Raw genomic sequence first — 21,715 nt, forward strand, 5'->3', positions numbered from 1 at the left:
CACGTCGAATATTTCTTTCAAAGCGAGGAGAGCCCAGTCTTATGATACTCTTGGTTCCCCACCGATATAATTAGGTGGAATAGACCCTTTTCAAAATACTATCAGGCATAGCGGACAAACGGAACGCCAGTCGAGCAACACTGCGCGCGGCCTAGATGAAGGAAACAGAGTGATTGTGCCGGCTGCTCGGCTCCAAGCGCTCACGCATCGCCTAAGCTCGGACTTCATGGACTCGCAGTACTGGTGTACTGGATGATATGGCGTCTGTGTCGTGGGTATTAGTCTTTCCTATCACCGGGTGGGACACCAACCTCTCTGGTATACCACGTTTGAGCGACGAGCGCATCCGTGCCGTTTGCAGAGGGGGACGCGGCACTGAGTCAGCACGCGTCTCCTGTAGAACTCGTAACCGCATGTGGTGATAAAATCAAAACAGCAAGCAGAACCTCATAAACTTATCCGATCAGACTGAACGCCGAGGTGACTACGAGTGGTTCTAAGAGAGCGCCGGGCAGCCGGGCTATGATGGAGCCACGTTTCCTTTATCATGGCTGCCGTTTGCGAATGACCTCAGTGTTATCACCATGAAAACACGCGTATGTACTGTGTTGCCAACTTTTCTAAAAAAGGGTCTATACTGCGGAGTAATATTTGAATTTTGACAAGAGAAAAAGAGGGATAATGAATGCATTTCCATGATGCCCCCCTTTCTTAGACGGGGATACGTACCGCAGCCTTAATGAAACCAAGGGCTCGTCCTCACATTTCTCGTTGAAGAAACAATATCTTTCTAGTATTTAGTGACCTTATTACCAAGGTTATCAACTACAGAACCATAGTTCTTATACAGGGTGTCCCAGCTATCATGCACCAAGATTTAAAAAAAGAGTAAAGGCGTAACTCGAAAGAAACCAGCTGCATAATGTTTTCAGTACTGTGAAGAAGCGGACAGTATTTTTTTCTTTAATGAGACTTAATTAACTAATTGTAATTAATTAACTAACTCGAGAAATACTGCCCTAATCACTAAAGTGTCAATGAGGCATTTGTAGGTAACCACGAGGGGCATCTAACTGCGGTATTTTCAGCGATGAACTAATTGCGTACACATTTATTCTGACTGATAAAAGAAACCCGCGAAATATGAAAAATACCACGTGACGGCGCCTCCGCGCGCACCGTGAAGCAACGCCCTCAAACAGGCTGCCTCTGAGTTAGCCAGAATGAAATAGACAAAAGAAAGAAAGAAGAAATCGCGACCGAGTTTGTTCCTTATCTGCACACGCGTCCCGCGAATCTTGCTGCTGCTGCTCCTTCCATGCATGCTATTGCTGTCTCTTCTGGCGGGTAACACGCGAAGCAGTTGCTTTCAATCAGCTTTGTTTGGGGACGCTGCTTTACAATGCGCGCGTAAGCGTCGTCACGTGGTATTTTTCATATTTCGCGGGTTTCCTTTATCAGTCAGAATAAATGAGTACGCACTTAGTTCGTCGCTGAAAATAGCGCAGTTAGATGCCCCTCGTGGTTACCTACAAGTGCCTCATTGACACTTTAGTGATTAGGACAGTATTTCTCGAGTTAGATAATTAATTACAGTTAATTAATTAAGTCTCATTAACGAAAAAATTACTCTCCGCTTCTTCACAGTACTGCAAACATTGTGCACTAGGTTTTCTTCGAGTTACGCAATTTCTCTTTTTTAAATCTTGGTGCATGATAGTTGGGACACCCTGTATATAGTGAAGTGTGTGGATAAAATAGGATACGTGCACGTTTATGAGCAATGCTACGCGCACGCCTGAACATTATGAGATGTGTTTTAAAACAAGAACAAAATGAACAGCTGACAATAAGCAAGAGCGCTATTCCGGCTGCGACCAGTGAATGATTACGATTTTTACTTTGGGGCTACGCGGAGAAGCCGGAGGACAACACTGGTGAAACAAATCTTCATCATAACATCACGCGCTGTTAGCTGGAACTCGCAGCTCAAGTGCTTCTTGAAAAACGCCCCCATCACAACCTGTCTAATAGAATTTAGAAACGTTACTGATCCGTCCAGTTGGGATTCCACGGTTCTTAAAAGTTGAGCACAAAGAATAGACAAGGACTCTAAAAGCGCACGACACAAAGGCGCTGACACGACACAAAGCGCCCCTGTGCAGGTCCTTTTAAAGCCCCTCTCTATTATTTGCGCTCAACTCTTCAAAAACTCCTCTCGGTTTTCCGGCCCGTGATTCAGAGACAAGGATACCGGGAACGCGTATTTGCTTGCGATTACATAATGCCGTGTCTCCTACAAGAGGCACACTTGCGCGCTTTTTCTAGGCTCCCTACCACGGGACTGTGTTTTGTACCTTAATAATCAAAAAATATTTCCAACACCCTTGTATGCTCGGTTATTGCATGTGATATTGCTCCCGTTTGTTGATTTTAAAGTGAGCACCAACACCTCTTAGGTGACCGTTTCCTAGTGATCTGAAAGTGCGATAACAAAACAATTTTTAGCAAGCTCTAAACTGAACAGTTAAACACGTTAGGGAAGACCGCAGATCAGTTGAGTAAAAATTAAAAATATAATACACCTGCATCCAGTTCTTATACATTCAAGAATCGTGTAGCCTCGTGACTACACCTATTGTTGATGGCGAAAATAGATATTCTCTATCTTAACGACACTAAACGCAGTGTATGGAGTCCTTTGTAAAATTAAGTGTAGGAAGCACAACAAGGCATACTAAACAAGGCTTAGAATGTCCTCGGCAGATATTCAACTGCTGTAAACCGGATTACTGTGAAGCGTTCTAAATTACCGAAAAGGCACATACGCCGTCACACCAACAGCAGGGTCTTTTCACGAGAGATGGTACACGCGTCACAAAATGACATGTTTAATACTGACGAACATTTTATATATAGCTCCTGGTGCACAGGGGAAAACCTCTGGGAACTTATTTTGCGGAAACTAATTTACCCTTTCTCAAAAAAATTCCCAAAGCCGGCTCGGGTTACTGGCGTGTTTAGCGGCTCCTGAAAAGTTTGAATATTCCGTTATAAAAAAAAAGCTACCAAGATTATCGCCCTATACTTATTTGTATGCAATAAATTTGCATACACAAAAATGATGTACCCTATTCGTGGTTGCCTTGCAGAGGGAATTCATCTTAATAAAAATTCCCAAATGGGAAAAAAATTTAAAATTTTACAAGATTTCCCTTGCGAAACATTTTAGATTTGCATTGTGGCGACAATGACAATAAAACACCAAGAAATGCTTTGCGTGCGTTGACACGGTTAGTTAGATTTTGTCTATGGTGTGTGGGTGGGCAATTCAACCTTGCCTCTGATATAACGAAACACAACTGTTTGTCGAAAGACTCAGACGTTTATGTTAGAGTTTACTGACTGTTTTTGTTTTGCTCTATCAATGTATCCTCGGGGCTACGAAAATCCGACTGAGGAAAAGCTTTATGCAGGTCTGAGTGCTCGAAATAATAACTTAAGGGAAGGCCTTCCAGTCTGACAAATAAATTATAGCACTACGCACTCATATTTTGAAAACTTGATGAAGCTGCATCGTCATATTTTACATCCCTAAGCGGAAAAGCCAGAACTATGTAAATGTAAAATTCTGCGTGAGTGCTAATTCAGCAATAAATCTATGACACAAAACTGAATTCTTGAATTACCGTGCGGACACAGCAACCCCACCAACAATATTGATAAAAAACAGAACTAAAATTTTCAGAACTGCTATCCGGCCACGCGTGAGGTCAATCAAATAACGTGTACCATGGGGAAAAAAGTTGGAGAGACATCTACGTTTCGATTCTCAGATGCAAGACGCGATAGTGATACTTCGACTCCCACGGCCCCTTTTCCTATGCGGTTGCTGCATTTTCGATCTATGCTTCACCAGCACTAATGTTCAAGATAAAACAAGCAGAGAGGGATTTTAATTACCAAGGCCCAGGAGAGACAAAGGCTATCTGACCTTGTGTGGCTGAAAATGTACGCGGGAAAGATTGCGGTTGCGAGATGTTGGTAAGCTTGAGCGAGGCGGCGTCGGTATCAATCTATCAAAATGTTTATTCTGTGATGGCTAGGCAGGTCTGAACAACTCTGCTTTTTTCGGAGAGAGAGAGAAAGAGAGAATATTTTTGTTGAGGAAGAAATAGTTGTGATAGGAAAATGGGGTAAAGAGATTGCAGGGAGGGGGAAACGAGAATCCATGGCAGCAGTGGCAGCAGCTTCATCACTTGCCTTCTCAATGATCTCGCGCTGATCTTGAGGTAACGAGCTGGTCAAAGCTGCATCCCACGTCTTGAAGAAGTAGAATATTATTTATTTGTGTTCTTCTCACTTAACCGCACCCTTGCCCATGGCTAGGTTGCCTGCAAAAGGTGGATATTTCTTCTGCTTTAGCACAGTTGTAAGTAATGTCTGATGGTCCTACAGAGCACCTTAACGCAGATAGATTTTCAGATAACCGTGCTGGTTTTGCCTCCACAGAGTTTGTGATTCTTCGGCAATGAGACGCGTTGTAGCAAGGAGAATGATTGTTTTCCTAGGCATCGGATAAGGATTCCTTCTTAACGTTTTTTGAAGAGGGCAGTGCGGTAGTCGTTGTCACGAAGAGCGCGATTTAGGACCTTGTGTCTCTTCAATAGTGCGTCATTCGCTTTAAGACCATTGGATCCGGCTGTCAAGGTGACGCTGTTAACGTTTTTTTCTTCTGGATGGAAATAACTTACCGAAGCGCTTGCTATTGTGCCTCCATAAAACTGTACAATGTGCACTGTCAGTTCAGTGATGTTATGCTTTTATTTGATACTTCCGCTATTGGAAATGCCGAGAGGGACGGTCCAAGTTCCACTTACTTGTTCATGTATGTTGGAAGGTCATGCAGTCCCAAAGATTGCCAGAGTAGTCAACTAAGACGACTGGGGCCTCGTGCTTTCGTACATCTAGGAGTCGGTGTATCCTGTAGTCTCATAACATTGAACCTTTCCCGGAATAAACTTGATAAAAACTGAACTAAAAGCTACAGAACTAAAAGCTACAGAACTAAAAGCTATAGAACTAAAAGCTAAGCTACGTGACTTAGCTGAAGTGTCGCTAGGCAATTTCACAAACGCAGCGCAGCTGGATTGTTGAAGAACAGGGCGGCAAAATTCGCTCTTGTTCCCTATGTGCATAGAGTTTCGCACATGTTGAAAAAGGTAGCGGGTCGCGCTGGTGTAGGAGTAGTGTTTTCAGCACCACACAAACTGGGTAGCCTTTCAAGGCGAGTGAACATAAATGAGCCAAGGGGCACCTTTTGCGAAATAGGCCACACAAAATCGTATGTAAAATGTAGGCGCTCCGTTGTGTATGACGTTTCCTTGTCTTGCGAGAAGACTTATATCGTCAGACCGGGCACTGTCTGAACGATCGTCTCCGCGACCATGCAAACACACTGAAAACGGGTACTGGCAGCAATCTTGCCACACATTGTAAAGACCACGGCTGCTCGCCCAGATTCCACGAAACCCGTGTTGCAAGAAGGTATAAGGGTCAGCATGAGCATGAGATCTGCGAAGCCTACCTTATTCATAAGGCAGGCAGCGAATGTGTGCGTAAGCCGTCCATTGAATTACTAAAAAAGGAAATCCGCTAACTGAACTCATAAGAAGGTTAACTGTTCAGGATGTCTTGCTTGCCTCGCGCCTCTGGCCACGTCTGATATCAGCTTTTCTACTATTTAATCAATGCAGGTGTATTAATCTTTATTGTGTGCATTGTTCGATGCACTTTTTTTCGTGCTCTTTTTTGTGTTTCCTTCTTTCTTATCGTGTACTTTATCGCCTTCTTTTCTGGGTATATTTAGCAAACGCGCAATAAACCCAGCAGTTGTTAGTCAGCGCCTTGTGTCGTCGTTGCCTTGTCCCGTCTATTCGCACTGTTTCGAAATTCAGAAAAGGGTCGTACCTGGGAATGAGTATCAGGAGAAGATCCAGCTGGAGGCCCGTAAAGAAGTACTATTATGATATCGCGGATCGTTAAGCCTCGTTGAACACCTTTTTGGGGTGTTGGATTTTGTTATGGCGTTTTTACGAATGACCTGCTGGTGAAATTATTTGCGCTGCAGATATATTTTAACATATGAAGAGCAGTTGCGAAGTCTTACTCAATATTTCGCCATTGGTTCATATATACCGGCAGGGAAGTTGTGGCATCTTTTTTTTTTTGTTCCAGCCATTGTTTCCCTATTTTCATTATTGGGCGTACATGTGCAGCAAACGTTATGCAATACGGCACGCTTTTATACCAATGACAAGTTTAAAAATTTAAATGGGCTTTTCGCGTTCGTACTTCGAGAAAACCGGAGAAATGGGGGGGGGCGGTACCTGCGATCGAGCAGCTCACATGTACTACGCTGGATCACATGCCATAGCAGACCAACATATTTATCGGGTCAGCGTTTCTATATAATAATAAATAAAAACCTGTGTTCATAGAACGATTTTACGTGCACTATACAGGCAAATACATTAGTGATACCGTTCCACACAATTTTCTGCTTTACATTACTAACCAGTTTATTAACACACATAAATTATTTATTCCGTAGAGAGTGAGTACTCAAGTCACACCGTATATATTCCTTCTCTGTATTTGATTAGAGCGCATCTCTACCAAAATATAGCATTATATAACACTAGAAATGTTGTAAGTGTGAAACCTTTTGATTAAATGTCACAGCTGAGAAAATATTGTGATTTTGTTAGCTATACAAGAGTTAAAGCGCACAATTTATTATTTTCTCATATTGGGAATTTCATCTGGCGGCTCAGCTGGACCAAAATGTAGTATTGTGCAGCACAACGATTTCAGCGTGCCACAGGGAACATATAATTCAATGTATCCTGCATTATCCTGAAGGAATGGCCTTGCTCGGTCAATAGTAATGCTTCGAGCATGGGAATGACTGAAACGAAAGGACGACACGTTTAAATGAAACCAGGACAAGCCTTCTCGAACAAACCTGTTATTGGCAGTCTTACTGACTGTATAGTCTATTTCACGTACTACATCACATTTCCAAATTGGATTTACTCACGATTGCGTTCCCGGAAGCGCGCACACTAGGAAGACTGCACAGCAGTCTCACTGATGATTAGAAGGACAGCGCATACCTAGCGGTGCACGACAAGTCTCTTCCAAGATAAGCTAGGGATGCGGCATAAACGTAGTTGTCGCCGTCGGCGGCATCAGGTAAGGCCCAATTTAGAACCATCGTCGGAACAATTCAAGAAACATTGCCCTTCAGGGGGCGTGACGTGACTCTTTCATGATTTCGTTACAATTACAGACCATCGTCGGGCGGCTATGTGACGCCGCCACGCCGCCAAGCACCGTTTGCCGTTAACGCTGCTGTGATCGCCAGCTACGTGGTGTGCTCCCGAAACACCAGCTGGACTTACGCGAAAAAAGCCGCGGTGTGCATACAAAGTTCCTGAGGAAGCTTGAATGACCTTATGCCGTCCGAGTGAGATCACACGTCGACACAACCTTGTCGTGCGTTTCCTCTCGTGGGGAATTAAACAGGTGTGGATTGCCTGTTCGTTCATGCTCGCAGACAAGGATAAAGGATCTGAGAGAGAGAGGGAGGAGAGAGAGAGAGAGAGAGAGAGAGAGAGAGAGAGAGAGAGAGAGAGAGAGAGAGAGAGAGAGAGAGAGAGAGAGAGAACATTGTTTGCCCATATATAGAGAGCTTGTACCCTCTTTGTCGCGTTAGTGTTCCAGAAGATGTTGGTTCTGGCAGCTTCTTAGGCCACCTGGACAAGGCGTGGCTGCGTTAGATAGCTGCACAACAGGGTTTCCCACTGCTCTAGATGTTGGATGTTTGTAGGCGGAAGGGGGTCTTGTTGCGGGGTTTCATCTGGTATTTCCACATAATGTGCGTAAGGTCTGCGGTGTAGCCACAGTGCTTGCACTTATCCGAGAGGATTTCTGGATGGAACTGAATGTAAGGCAACGGGGTGCGGCTAGATATTTGTTTGAAGTTACCTCCATTCCTTGGCTTGTGCAGCTTTGAGTGGTAAATTGGCGGCTGGTATTTGCACATTTTGGGTTTTTAACAAGAAAGTGTTTTATGCCGGGGTGACAAACCTCACCTACGTCAGACCCCTCACGGAAATGACATCAGAAAAAGTTCATTGGTGCGGCGGCGCTATGATTCGAGCCCACGTTCACTCTGGCCGCAACTGGATGTGGGAAATGTTTTGTTCACTAGGCCATAAACTCAAGCTGGCAGTGCTGTACGAGCATGCCTTATGTCCTTTCTCCCAACTTCTCCATTCAGATGGTGCTGCCACCTACAAGAGGTGACGTGAAGTAGTGCTTCGCGACGCTAATGAGTGCCGATAGTTGGCGTCTCCATACGCAACCATATAGCTGCGTAAGCTACTGTGTTTATCCGTACGCCAAACTCTGCGAACCTTTGCCAAAGCGTCCCGCCAGCAGGACGTCGTTCACCAAGCAGACTTACAAGACTGCTGCCGAGACGAAAATCATGCTCCTTTCGCTGTAGCGTACAGTGGCTTAACCAAAAGATCCGCTGACAACCCCTCCGGTTTCGTTCGCACACTTTGCCAGCACCTGGCGTTTCAATCGGATTTACGGAATGCTCCGGCGAGTGTAATCCAATGTCTAATGTTGATGCCTATTATGTTGCCATACCCACGAAATATAAATGGCGATGTGCAAGTTCAAATCGATGCACAATAAACATTCCAATGTTCCTGTGAACGCACATTTCACTTCCGCATTTTACCGATTCTATGAAAGAAGAATCAACTCCATTTTTTGTAGTAATTCGTTTTCTCTTTGTACAAGTTGAAGCTGTATGGAGCTTCTCTGAGAGCTCTGTTGCCGCTGCCGGGGCGGAGGAGGGGGCACGATCTCGCAAGCATCTCGCAAGCATCTATGGGCGCCTGTTCGTATCTCTGTAACTCTCGTGTGCAAGAGTCCAGATAAGTGAAGTTGTCAGGTAAATTGGTATTCAAAGCTCTTGAAGTATTCTTGGGAAACTTGTGATATCCGCCTTTTGCAGTAGCTACGTATTTCGGCTTTGGCGTCGCTTATTATTTAACTAGCTCGAGCTGTGGTGATCGCTAGAGTGATTACTGCCTCCTGTGAGGATATAGTATTTTTCTTGAGAACTGTCGCCGCGGACATGGTTTGCCCTTTGTGGTCCACTACCACTGGAAGCAAGCCGCGCTGCTACTCACTTGTTGGGAACGCTGGCATGGTCGAAAGAACCCTCGTGTTATAACGCACAGGCAGACGCATGTGAGATTTCCAGACTGCACCCCCGGTGTGGGGGCAGTCACTGGAATTCATTACGTACGTCTCATCGGCCCTCTTGTAAAGTTCCGAAAAGCGTGTGGTAGCCTAAACCTATATAGTCGCCGAATAGACTACGAACAACATAATCCTGCAAACGCCGTGTTATCATATTTCAAGATGGGTGGTAAATTTGATTTGATTCACGCTTACATGTTTTACAGGCCGGCATTAAAATAAAAATATGCCAATGTTGTGCAGCAAACAAAACCAGTAAATGACGTAGCGTATTTATTAATAAAAAACACGGAAAAGGTTGCTTTGTATACCTATAATAAGTTTTTGCTTGCTTTTTTTAAACTAACTTTAAAGATAGACTTTGGTCAGGAACCTGTAGCATCCGTTTGTCTGGTAACTAAAACAAAGTTCTGAAATATATGGCGCTTTCAAACGCATTGACGATGACAACTTTTCACTGAAAATATTGCGCATCGCTCAAGCATACTGGCACAACAAATTACGTGCGCTTGATTCTAGAAAAAGGCGATGAATTTAGTAACATGGCTTGTGAATATGACGAAGGCCAGAAATATTGAGTTTTTTGCTCAATGCCTTTGATTCGTAATTGCACTACTACTAGATAATTTGAAATTTTATGTACATTTCAACGAACTATTTTGTACGCGCCTCCATTTGCTCTGCTTTAGGCTAGCTATCCCGCGTAAACTTGCTAGTACTCGAGGATATGTGCGTAAGATTCCGTATGGACCGGTTTAAAAACAAGAAAATATTTCAACTCCGTACGTATATGTGGAAAACCCCGAACTGTGTTAACGTCAAATTGTGTGTGAAAGACGATTGAGCAAAAGTCCCACGACAAAAAACTGCATTCTTGCATTACAATGCAGATACAGCAACGCCGACAACTATATTGATAAAAAACAAAACTCAATTTTTTAAAAACTGCTGTCCGACCACGCGTGATATCAATAAAAGAACGCGCCCCTTGTGGAACAATGTTGCAGGGAAATCTATGTTTTGATGCTAAGCTGTAAGACGCGATAGCGACACTTCGACTCCCACGGAGCGTTTTCCTACGCAGTTGTTGCTTTTTCGATGTATGCTTCACCAGCACTAATGTACAAGAAAAAGGACCCATCTCCCCGCGAGGGGGACTCCAGTAAATGCGTCGCATAGGGGGTGGGTGTATTGCGTTAACGCTTAGTGCTTGGGGAGTTGGTGGTAGTGAATGCGTTGTATCAGCAGCTTCTTGGTGTAGTTTGAATGAGTCAAGGATATAAGGTGCGTTCGTAGCCTTTCATTCTGTGTCGGTTTTGCGGCGCAGTGGGAAGAGCACCATGTACATCGCGTTCCGCCCACAGGTAGTGAATGCGTTGTATCAGCAGCTTCTTGACGTACTTTGAATCAGTCAAGGATATAACGCGCGTTCGTAGCCTTCCATTCCGTGTCGGCTTTGTGGCGCAGTGGGTAGAGCACCATGTACCTTTCGTTCCGCCCGCAGGGTCGTGGGATCGAAACCAGGCGCCGGTAAGTATTATTTTTTATATAGTGTAGGGTGAGGGGTGCGGACCTGTTGTTGAGAGCGAGGAGGGTAGCGTGATGCGGGAGAGGAGGAGTGGAGGAGAGGGCGCACCTAGAACTGCTGTTGCGGACGCCGCGGCACGCCGACAACGCCGGGTAACATCGTGAGTTAAAGAAATGCTCTGCTTTTAAAAACGAGCAGCCAGGGATTTTAATAGCCGTCGTCCAGGAGCGACAAATGCTATCTGAGCTTCTGTGGCTCAAAATTTGAGCGGGAAAGATTGCGGATGCGAGGTGTTGGCAAGCTTCAGCGCGGTGACGTCAGTATCAGTCTATCAAAATTTTCATTCTGTGGTGTCTTGGCCGGTCTGAACAACTATGCTTTTTCGGAGTGAGAGAGAGAGAGAGAGAGAGAGAGAGAGAGAGAGAGAGAGAGAGAGAGAGAGAGAGAGAGAGAGAGGGAATATTTTTGCTCAGGAAGAAATAGTTCTGATAGCAAAATAGGGCATAGAGATTGCCGGGAGCTCAAAGGGAAAACGAGAGTCCATGGGAGCAGTTGCAGCAACTCCATCTCTTGCTTTCTCAATGATTTCGCGCTGATCGTGAGGTAAAGAGCTCGTCAAAGCTGCGTCCCACGTCTTTAAGAAGTAGAATGGTATTTGTTTGTGTTCTACTCACCTAACCATACCCTTACACATGATTATGTTGCCTGCCAGAGGGTGGATATTTCTTCTGTTTGAGCACAATTTTAAGTAATTTCTGATGTTACTACAGAGTACCTTAACGCCGATAGACCTTCAGATAACTGCGCTGGGTTTGTGTCCACACAGTTGGTGATTCTTCGGCATTGAGTCCTCGTTGTAGCAAGGAGAAAGACTGTTCCTAGAAATTTGATAATGATTCGTTCTTAACGTTTTTCGAAGAGGGCAGTGGGGTAGTCGTGGTCACAAGGAGCGCGATGTAAGTTCGTGTGAATCTTGCATAGTGCGTCGTTCGCTTTCAGATCAATGGATCCGGCTGTCCGGGTACGATTAATAACTTTCAGCATTATACAGGGTGTCCCAGCTATCATGCACCAAGATTTAAAAAAAGGGAAATTGCGTAACTCGAAGAAAACCTAGTGCATAATGTTTGCAGTACTGTGAAGAAGCGGAGAGTAATTTTTTCGTTAATGAGAGTTATATTAATAATTGGAATTAATTATCTAACTCGAGAAAGACTGTTCTAATCACTAAAGTGTCAATGAGGCACTTGTAGGTAACAACGAGGGGCATCTAACTGCGCTATGTTCAGTGACGAACTAATTGCGTACTCATTTATTTTGGCTGATAAAGGAAACCCGCGAAATATGAAAAATACCACGTGACGACGCTTACGCGCGCATTGTAAAGCAGCGTCCCCAAACAAAGCTGATTGAAAGCAACTGCTTCGCGTGTTACCCGCCCTGAGAGACAGCGCATCACCTTGATAATAACATACATGAAAGGAGCAGCAGCAGCAAGATTCGCGGGACGCGTGTGCAGATAAGGAACAAACTCGGTCGTGATTTCTTCTTTCTTTCTTTTGTCTATTTCATTCTGGCTAACTCAGAGGCAGCCTGTTTGAGGGCGTTGCTTTACGGTGCGCGCGGAGGCGCCGTCACGTGGTATTTTTCATATTTCGCGGGTTTCCTTTATCAGCCAGAATAAATGTGTACGGAATTAGTTCATCGCTGAAAATACCGCAGTTAGATGCCACTCGTGGTTACCTACAAGTGCCTCATTGACACTTCAGTGATTAGGACAGTATTTCTCGAGTTAGATAATTAATTACAATTAGTTAATTAAGCCTCATTAAAGAAAAATACTGCCCGCTTTTTCACAGTACGGCAAACATTATGCACCTGGTTTCTTTCGAGTTACGCCTTTACTCTTTTTTTAATTCTTGGTGCATGATAGCTGGGACACCCTGTATATGGGAATATCATACTGAAGCGATAGGTATTCTGTCTCCAGAAATCTGTGTAATGTTCTTTGTCAGTTCAGTGATGTTGAAGGTTTTATTTGATACTTCCGCAATTGGAAATGCCAAGAGGTACGCTCCAACTTTCACTTCCTTGTTCATGTATGTTGAACGGACATGCAGTCACAAAGATGGCCAGAGTAGTAAACAAAGACAATAAGGTCCTCGTGCTTTCGAACATCCAGGAGTCGGTCTATACTGAGGTCGCATAACATTGAAACTTTCCCCGAATTAGCTTGATCCGGCCCTACCGCCCCTTATTGCGTTAGATTGGATCCGTCTTTTTGTAGAAAACAGTTTTTATGCGGGGTCGCGGGATGCGTGCCATTTCTATCATGGCGTGCAGTGGTTCCCTTTGAAATGGCGGGATTGTATTCTTTTCTTTTTGGAGGTGCCTCTTTCTTTTCGAACGGGGTATGCTGGCCCCTCCCGATATTGTTTTTCGTCTTCTTTCTTCGTGGTAGGAGAGTTAATTGCTTCTACGATTTCTTGAAATGCGTTAGGAAGACACAAGTTGGGGACCTATTCATCTTTCTTATCACCAACATCCTATTTAGGACGGCTGCAGCGTGAATACCTGTCCTATTGACCTTCACCCGCTGTTGTCCGACGCTTCCCGTGTGCATTCTTTGCTTGGAATACTGGGTTTTCATCTCTCCATCGAGTAAATTGCCATCCTCCTCGTCTAGACCCGTCTATGCATGATCATTCTGTTCCCCAGCTAGTACATTATCAGTTTGTCTCATCGTCAAAATTGCGCCGTTGACCTTATATGCTGTTCTAATGATGGTGTTTCGTTCACTTACGTTGCTGCGGGTAAATGTGTGGTATGGCAGCCTCTGCAAAATCCTGGTCATGGTCGGTAGAGGCATGAGTCATCTTTCTTTGTCTCTTTTTTATTTGCTCATTCTTGGTTGGAAGTTTTGCTTGGGAAAATAATTGGTTAAAGATTTTCTGTTTCTGGCGATTATAAGTTGGAACTACCCGCTTGTCTAGATCCCCACCGACCATTCTTACGTGGCTGTATTCTTGCAGGATATTCGCACCCATTTTTATGGTGATTTTTTACTTTGCCGCGTGGCGTCATATGTCTTTTACCAAACGTCTTTCGGCGTATATGTCTTTCAGCGAATACATATAGTGGGAAAATTGATAATTATTTGGAAAACTTTTACGATTACACGCTATATAGTCGGCTTTATTTCAGCTATTTTAGGCTCAATCTAGGCCTTCCTCGATTTCTGGTACCGGCACTAATCCCTTGTCGCATGTTTTAGTTAGTTCACCCACTGCTGGCGCCGGCGTAAACCCCGGAGGAAAGCACAGAGCGGTGGCTCAGTGGGTAAGGCGCTGCGCTGCTGAGGCCAAGGCCGCTGGTTTTATTCCCGGCCGCGGCGATCGTTTTTATAATGTAAGGGAAAAGAAAAACGCCAGTGGGTCGATATTCCGCTGCACGTGAAAGATCCTAAAGTGGTCAAATTTCTTCCGTAGGCTTCCACTCCGACATGCCTCGTAGCCTACGAGTAACCTTAGGCAGTAATTACCAGATATTTATATTATTTGTCCTGTGGTGGAAACCCGCTTAGGTGTGATGAATTAAGTTGCAGGCATGGCTGGAGACAATGTCCGCCGAGCATGCTACCATCGACTGGTTATAGGACAAACTTCACCTCACAGGCGCGGCACAGGGTGAAAACTCGTCTGCTTTTCGTCGTATCCGACGTTGTATCGTTGTACTCCTTTCCAAACTTCGGTTTCCGTAGCACCACCTTACAGGTTCAGCGGAGCCCTCCAGTCTTGGTGCCGCAGTCGAAGCTTCCGGGTGGCAGCCGTGATGTACTTCCGTGGAGGCCTAATGAGCACGGCTAATGGGGAACAGCTAGGAGCCACAATGAAATGGAGAAATGAGCCGAATAACGCTCTACCGTTAAAAATTGCTCATGATATCTACGTACACTTCTGAAGATGTACGTGGCGATAGCGTTACATAGACTTCGACGAAACGTTTTGAAACGGAGTTGCTCGTTTACAATGTACGCTTTCCAGGCAATAATGTTCAGTGAAAAGAGCGAAACCAGCGGCAACGATTTTTATTTCCCGTGGCACAGGAAGGGCAGAGGCCAACTGTGCTTGTGTAGCCGTAGAAGAGGGTGTCAAACGTTGATTATGCAGGGTGTTGTTTGAGAAGGCGACAGTACCAATTTTTTTTAAGTTTTATTCTCTTGCGCTGAGACAATGAACTTTTTTGGCATTTATTTCCAAGCGGAAGGGGTCTTTTATTGTGTAAGATACAATTGTATTTTCATAGAAGGAGATACACAGATTGTAAGGAACTCAACGGCTGAGCCCGAATTTCAAGGCCCCGGACCCACCGGCTCTTTTCCCGGTTCTCTCTGAATAAGCTCGCACTGATATAGTTACGAGGTATTCGGGGATGCTTCCAATGTTTCGACGGAAGGGGACCATGTAATGTTTCACTTGCTATCCTGTGTGCACAATTATAAATATTAAGAGGTTGCGTAGAAGAAATTGCAAATTTTGCCTTACACAGCAGTTTTATAGTATTCTCGGACATTTCCTACAAAGCATCTTCGCCCACCTAGATCTGAGGATATATGTCTTGGTTTGTGTACTGCGCGGAGCTTGCAATTCTTCGCAAAGTTTCCGAGCAGACTTGCGCTACGGTCCTTTCCAAAAACTGGTGACAAAAACTCGAGAATGAATTAGCGAGGGCGTCATAAAAGGCGATATTATTTTTTTTTTCAGTAGCTGCCAAATCATTGTGGTAGAACCGGCAATGTTTTGGCTGAGGCAGCTGCCCAAAGACATGTCATCACAGTCACAGTACCAACTTGCTTCCGCCTTCGAGGGCTGATGCAGCTAGGTTACTTTGTCAGTTAGCGCGCAGGACCTCCATGACTCAGTGGAATACAACGGAATTTGTGCTTCCGCGCCTCCACAACCAGGACCCTCTACTCTAGCGCCATTTTCCGTGTGGGCTGTGTCGATTAGCCTACTTTACTTTCTAGACTGTGGTTGGGAGTGGCCTTAACGGGTGTCTACTGATTCCTCATCGGGATTGCCAGCAGTACCCCTGCGACGTCTGCGAGGTTGAAGAGACAATCAAGCATATGCTTTGGCGTTGCCCCCCACAACTATTCATCATAAAGACGCCTTGTGGCCGAAAGGCTCAGGCAAATGGGCAATCAACAGTTCAAACTACAGAATATTCTCGGACATCGACCCCTACCACGGCCGCTCGATGGAATCAAGTCATGCCCCTACAATCAACATCGAAGAAGGCAACAAAAGTTCGGCTCCGTTTTATGAAGGATACGTTCTTAGATAAAATATCATAGTGCCCACATAGCGACTAAAGTGTGCGCGGCTCCGCTCCTATCCCCTATTTTGCGACTTACCTCTCTTTCATCCGCTGTATTCCCTTCTCATGTGTAGAGTAGGAATCCGGTTTCTAAGCCTGGAAAACCTCCCGAAATATCCGTTCGTTTTAAGTTCCAAGCACTTTAGGACCTCGCAATGCCCGTGCCGTCATGCGGCGGTCTCCACGCGCACCGCATTGTAAGCCATCTATCGCGAGTGGCGCACACGTCAGTACCATCCGCACGCCATCAGGGGAGAGCCACCCAAACTGCAGTAGGGTAGAGTACTAGTTTCAAAATGTATTAAACACAAAAGCAATGCAAAAACCACAAACTGTAAAAGATCTCTCGCGGATAAAGAACTTTCAATTGCAGTTGAAACCACAGTGACTACAGCGAGCAACACAAGGGGGCGCCGCGGTGCAATGCGTATATAAGAGCGTTCCGGAATCAACTGACGACCATCAGAAGAACATGCATAAACCTCGTTTTTGCCAACTGCAATCTACCCGGCTCGAAGAACCACTGTCTCTGCACTTCACCGATCGCAAGCCAGTGGTTGTGAAGGCGAAACGGAACACGGAACTCGTCACAACGTACCACCAATAGCTTCAATAAAACAATGTATATATACACTGCACACACGTTTGCCCATTCAATTATGCATTTAATGCGCGGTAATTTGTGTGAAGTCTGCCCAATTCGGGACAATAAAATCACACATCTCCACATTGTTAACGATACAGAGGGTGCGAAATACTGGTACGCGAATTGTCTTTCGTGTGGCGCTTGTCATTTACAGTTCATTTACTGCACCTAGAAATCATTTAAAACTGAGAGTACATGAGCACGGAGCAAGAATACCAAGGAGAGGAAACGCCCATTGCGGCCGGCGTGATCGAGATACCAGATAATGTCACAATGATAACTACGGCGACCTACGGAGCTCTGCAGCTGCAGCTGCGAAGAATTTGACAGCGGCACCTGGTTGAATGTATTAGAGCAATACTGTTGTTTGCAGCATTCGCCACAAGGCGTTAACCGCTATGCGCTCGAGCTACTGTGTGACGCGGTGACGGAACGCGCGTTTCTCTCGGACGTAGTGGGCGCGCGCGGGCGTGCGCGCGTCATAAATTAGCCGGTGCACTGAACTCGCTTCGAGGTCATCGCACGCGAGAAAAGGCCGTGCGTTTACAGGTTTTACATTTTTTTTTTTGCGTTTACGGGTTTGTATTTTGTGCTTGGTGCTCGAGCAAGATTGCTTACGCATTAAAAGGAAATGCCCCTATCATTCGCTCGTACCGGCCGGTTTATATTTGACAGAAAATAATCGTAATGGCGGGAACATCAGCCAGCGGAAGCGCAAAAGAGCGGACACTCTCCCTTCGGCCCCGGAATGTTTCGGCGGCCCGGCGAAATGCCGACGTGACGCCGTGGCCGAATTGGACAGGGCGAGCGCGAACAGAACACGCACCGGCCACGGCGATGACCGCGCACTTCCTTCGTGTGCCGCCAGATGACGGAAACTTGACGTTCGCCAAGTGCTTGTGACGTTATCAGGCTGCCAAAGGAAGCTCAGTTTCCCCTCGTATTTAATTCTTGCTCCGTGGCTACCAGGCATCAGCTGCGGCCGAATGTCCCGCTGTTGAGCCGGACGAAGCGGCGCGCGCCCGGAAACGTGCCGAGTTGGGCGCTGCGAATTGCGGCATAATATTGTAGGCCGCTGCGGTTTTTCATAGCATGTCATTGCAAAAATTTATTGTTAGCCGAAAGCAAAATTGCCTTTGACAGTATAGAACGAACATTCGCAGAAATTTTTGTTATTCGGAAAAAATATATCTAGTTTCTAACATTGTTTTTAGTTCAGTTCAGGTCTGTTCTGAAGAAAGAAAACTACAAAATGTCCACGCGGTTGATTTTTTATTGTTAAAAATGCAGTAACAAATAGATACAATAGTTGTATTCTATTACAGCGGTCCTCATATGGCGCACATTTTGTTGTCGCATTAAAACCGACATTATTATTTTAACGAGCACCTGATAACATTCAAGAAAATGTTGCAGCTTTAAATAAAACTACGCCTTGAACTAAAAGAAGTATCCGCCGCATGATTTCAATGTCTTCCAAAAAAGCACCGTCAGGGCTCCAAAATGGACGATGACCACCATACTCGTCATCGGTCATTTTGAAACAAAATCTTATGACGGCTATACTCGTCAACGGGAGCGAAAAGGTTAATGAGACAACAAAATATGCGCCATAGGAGGTCCGGTGTAATAGAAGACAACGCTTGTATTTATTCTTTACGGCGTTCTCTAATGCAGAATTTCCACCACATGGCCATTTTTTTTATTTCCTTTCGTCAGAACACACCTGGGCTGAGTGGAAGCAATAATTGGGACAAACCAAAAATTAAAAGAAAGGTTGGAAGCAAAATTTTTTCCGAGGAACAAAAATGCCTGTGAATGTGCTTTCTATATTGTCCATTGCAATTTGGTTGCCGACCTACAATGAATTATATCGCGAAGACATGCTATGCCAAACCGCAGTGTCCTAGAATTTTATGCCACCCTTAACAGCGCGCAACAAGGCATGTTTCCAAGCGGGCGCAGCTTCGACCAGCTCGTGAGGATCGGATTCGGACGCCCCTGATGCCTGGGAGCGACAATGCAATCAGCGCCCTTCTATAGCTCAGCTTTTGAAGACCGTCTTGCCGAGCATGACACGGTAGCAGAGCGCCGAATAAACATATCAGATAGGTCAGCGGGGCCAGTGCGAGCACAGTCTTAGACAGGCGCTCTTTGGTTCCCGTCGGCGATCATACGCGGCGCAGCGATGCGGGTCGGAGAGAGTTCCTGTATATCGCGTAGCCTAGGGAAGCTATATACAGGTACTCTAGTTCGGCCACCGCTCCCGTGTTCCGCTTACTTCTTCGCGCTCGTGTACGTTGCGGTCGTTGCTATTGAACTGTTGGAAGTGTAGCGCCTGTGCGTGTCTTCTTTCTGGTGTGTTGTGTATTTGCGCCACTCAGTATGTTTATAGACCTGAACCAACAAGTCCAGCAACAGGTTCTCTTGAAGTTCGTTTCTTCTACAGTGGGCCTATCTTTCTGTGTTTCATCACCTCATCCTGACATCAACGCATTGGTGTGCCACATCGTACGGGCTCCTTGCCGCTCAAGGAGCATCGGATTCTGCATGCGAAAAGGCGTCCCCCCAAAAGATGTGAGTTTCCTGCAGTGTGGAATCGTACAAACATTTTGGAAGCACATAAAACGTCTAAGCAAGCTAATCGCACAGGAGCTGAGAAGGGAAATCCGGTTGTTGAATTTATGCGTGTTTATCTCATGTTATATGGAAGACCCCCCCTGGTTGGCAGAAAGGAAACATGGGCAGTTGAAGCAGTTCATCACCCAAAGGATTGAAGTCTGTTGGCAGCACATCCTCAGGGATCTACTGAAGGACCCGCTGTTCAAAAAATAACCAATGAAACGAACCGGAGGTTTTTCACCTACGTTCCTGGTAAAATCGCGAGGCTGCTGGAGAAAGAACCTAAGTTTGGAATTGTAGCTTGCATACCCCCTCATGAACTATTGGCGCTTAACAGGCATGTGGATAACGAGGTTGAGAAGGAAGATGCTGAACGTTGCCTCCTGGAAGGAGCAGACTGTGTCTTGAAATCGGCACCTGATCATGTTTGATGAGGCAAATTACGTTTGTTGCATGGCTTTGTAGACTAGTTCAGGGATTTATGATCTGTCTCTTTTACAGTCAGATCAGGAAGAAGGATTTGTAGCGTTGTCTAAGGGCACGTTCAGTCAGAAGGCACTGCAGACAATTAGAAAGAACTTTAGCCCGGCTAAGCTTGCATCTGCCAAAGTTAAATCTTCTACCTGTAAGTTATGCAGCACTCTGGGGCTAACGAAGCTTGTCAGTAGTGCTTCCAAGTGTAAGAATAACTCCCTGTCTGTCTTTTTCGCAGCCAAGACGCAGAAAACTGACATGCCGTCTCGAACAATATTAAGTGAGAAAAGTACTCGGCAGCTTCACGTTAGCCAATTTCCGCAAAAAGCCTTAAACTGCTGGACAGTCGTTGATCCTTTTCTCATGAAGAAATCTGATGATGTGGTCGATTTTTTAAGGGACAATGAGTCTATCGGATATATGTTCTGGGTAGACGTTGAATATTTGTTTTATTCCATTCCCCACGCTGAACTTTTCGAAGGCGTAACTTCATGTATTGATGCCAGTGGGGTAATTCCCTTTCAAAATAGTATCGGCATGACGGTTGACAACTTTTTAACCTTGGTAGAGGCGTATCTTAACAGCACATTCATATCATTTGACAAGCGCATGTATATGCAGAAAAAGGGTATTTGTATTGCTGCGTGCCTCGCCCCTATCCTGTGTAATTTGTTCTTAGCACAGATAGACCAGGCATTGGGGCGTGTTTGTTTTCCTCTTCTGATGATAAAGGTTTTTAGATATGTAGATGATTACTAATTACTCATGAGGTGCCGCATGATGATGCCATTCAGTTCTTAGACCTGAATGTTAAGGTGTGGCCGGGGCATGTGTGTTGGTCCTGTTCACCTCGGTCTCGAAAAGGACTGCTACCGTATGACTCGGCACACTCTAAGTTAGTTAAGCGAGCCATTGCCAGTCTGTGCCTAGAATCTTCCTTGAGGAAATCGTGCGCACACATGATGCAGTCACGATTTGAACATCAGGTGAAGCGACTTTTGTCAGCTGGCTTCCCTCTGTCGGTCGTGAATGCGGTGGGGGAAACCCTCCTTCAAAAAGTAAAGCGTAGGAAGCCAAGGACGAATGCGCCGCTAAGAAGTGACAAGCGACCTGAAGTGGTTCCGTACCTACACAAGGTGTCGCATAACCTAAAAAAAGGTTGCGACGAGGTACGCTGTCCCTGTCGTTTTTTTTTTGCTCCGAGTAAACTCGGGAAACTTTCCTCTCGCCTTGCTATCACTAGCAAAAAGAGGGCCTGCGAAAAACGACATGAGAAGCGGTTTGTTGATTGCGCTGTGAGGGTGGTTTACGAAATCCCCCTGACCTGTGAGAAGTCCTATATCGGCCAAACTGGGAGTTCTTTGAACGACCGCCTAAGGGAGCATACGCAAAATTTTTAGTCTAATAATGGGGCACATTTGACAGGGCATTGTGATTCCTACACAAAGTGTGAGCCACGATTTTGTGAGATAAAGATACTGGGAAAGAGCACATATCAGAATGCCTGAGAATTGCTCGAGGCGCATCGTATCAGATTAAAGGGAAGCGGTTGTGTTAGTGACACTTCGGTGGTATTGTTCAAAGCTTTGGGGCGGTTTTTGGATACATCTTGCGCTCACGTTGTGGGTATCTTTATTGCGCATGTCGGGATTGTGTATAAATGTACGTTGCTGTCGTTGCTATTAAACGGTTGGAAGTGTAGCGGTTATCCGTGTCTG

This window comes from Haemaphysalis longicornis, unplaced genomic scaffold (assembly GCF_048455015.1).
Source record: "Haemaphysalis longicornis isolate Haplotype H1 unplaced genomic scaffold, Haemaphysalis longicornis Haplotype H1 scaffold_13, whole genome shotgun sequence".
In the NCBI taxonomy this organism is placed as follows: Eukaryota; Metazoa; Arthropoda; class Arachnida; order Ixodida; family Ixodidae; genus Haemaphysalis; species Haemaphysalis longicornis.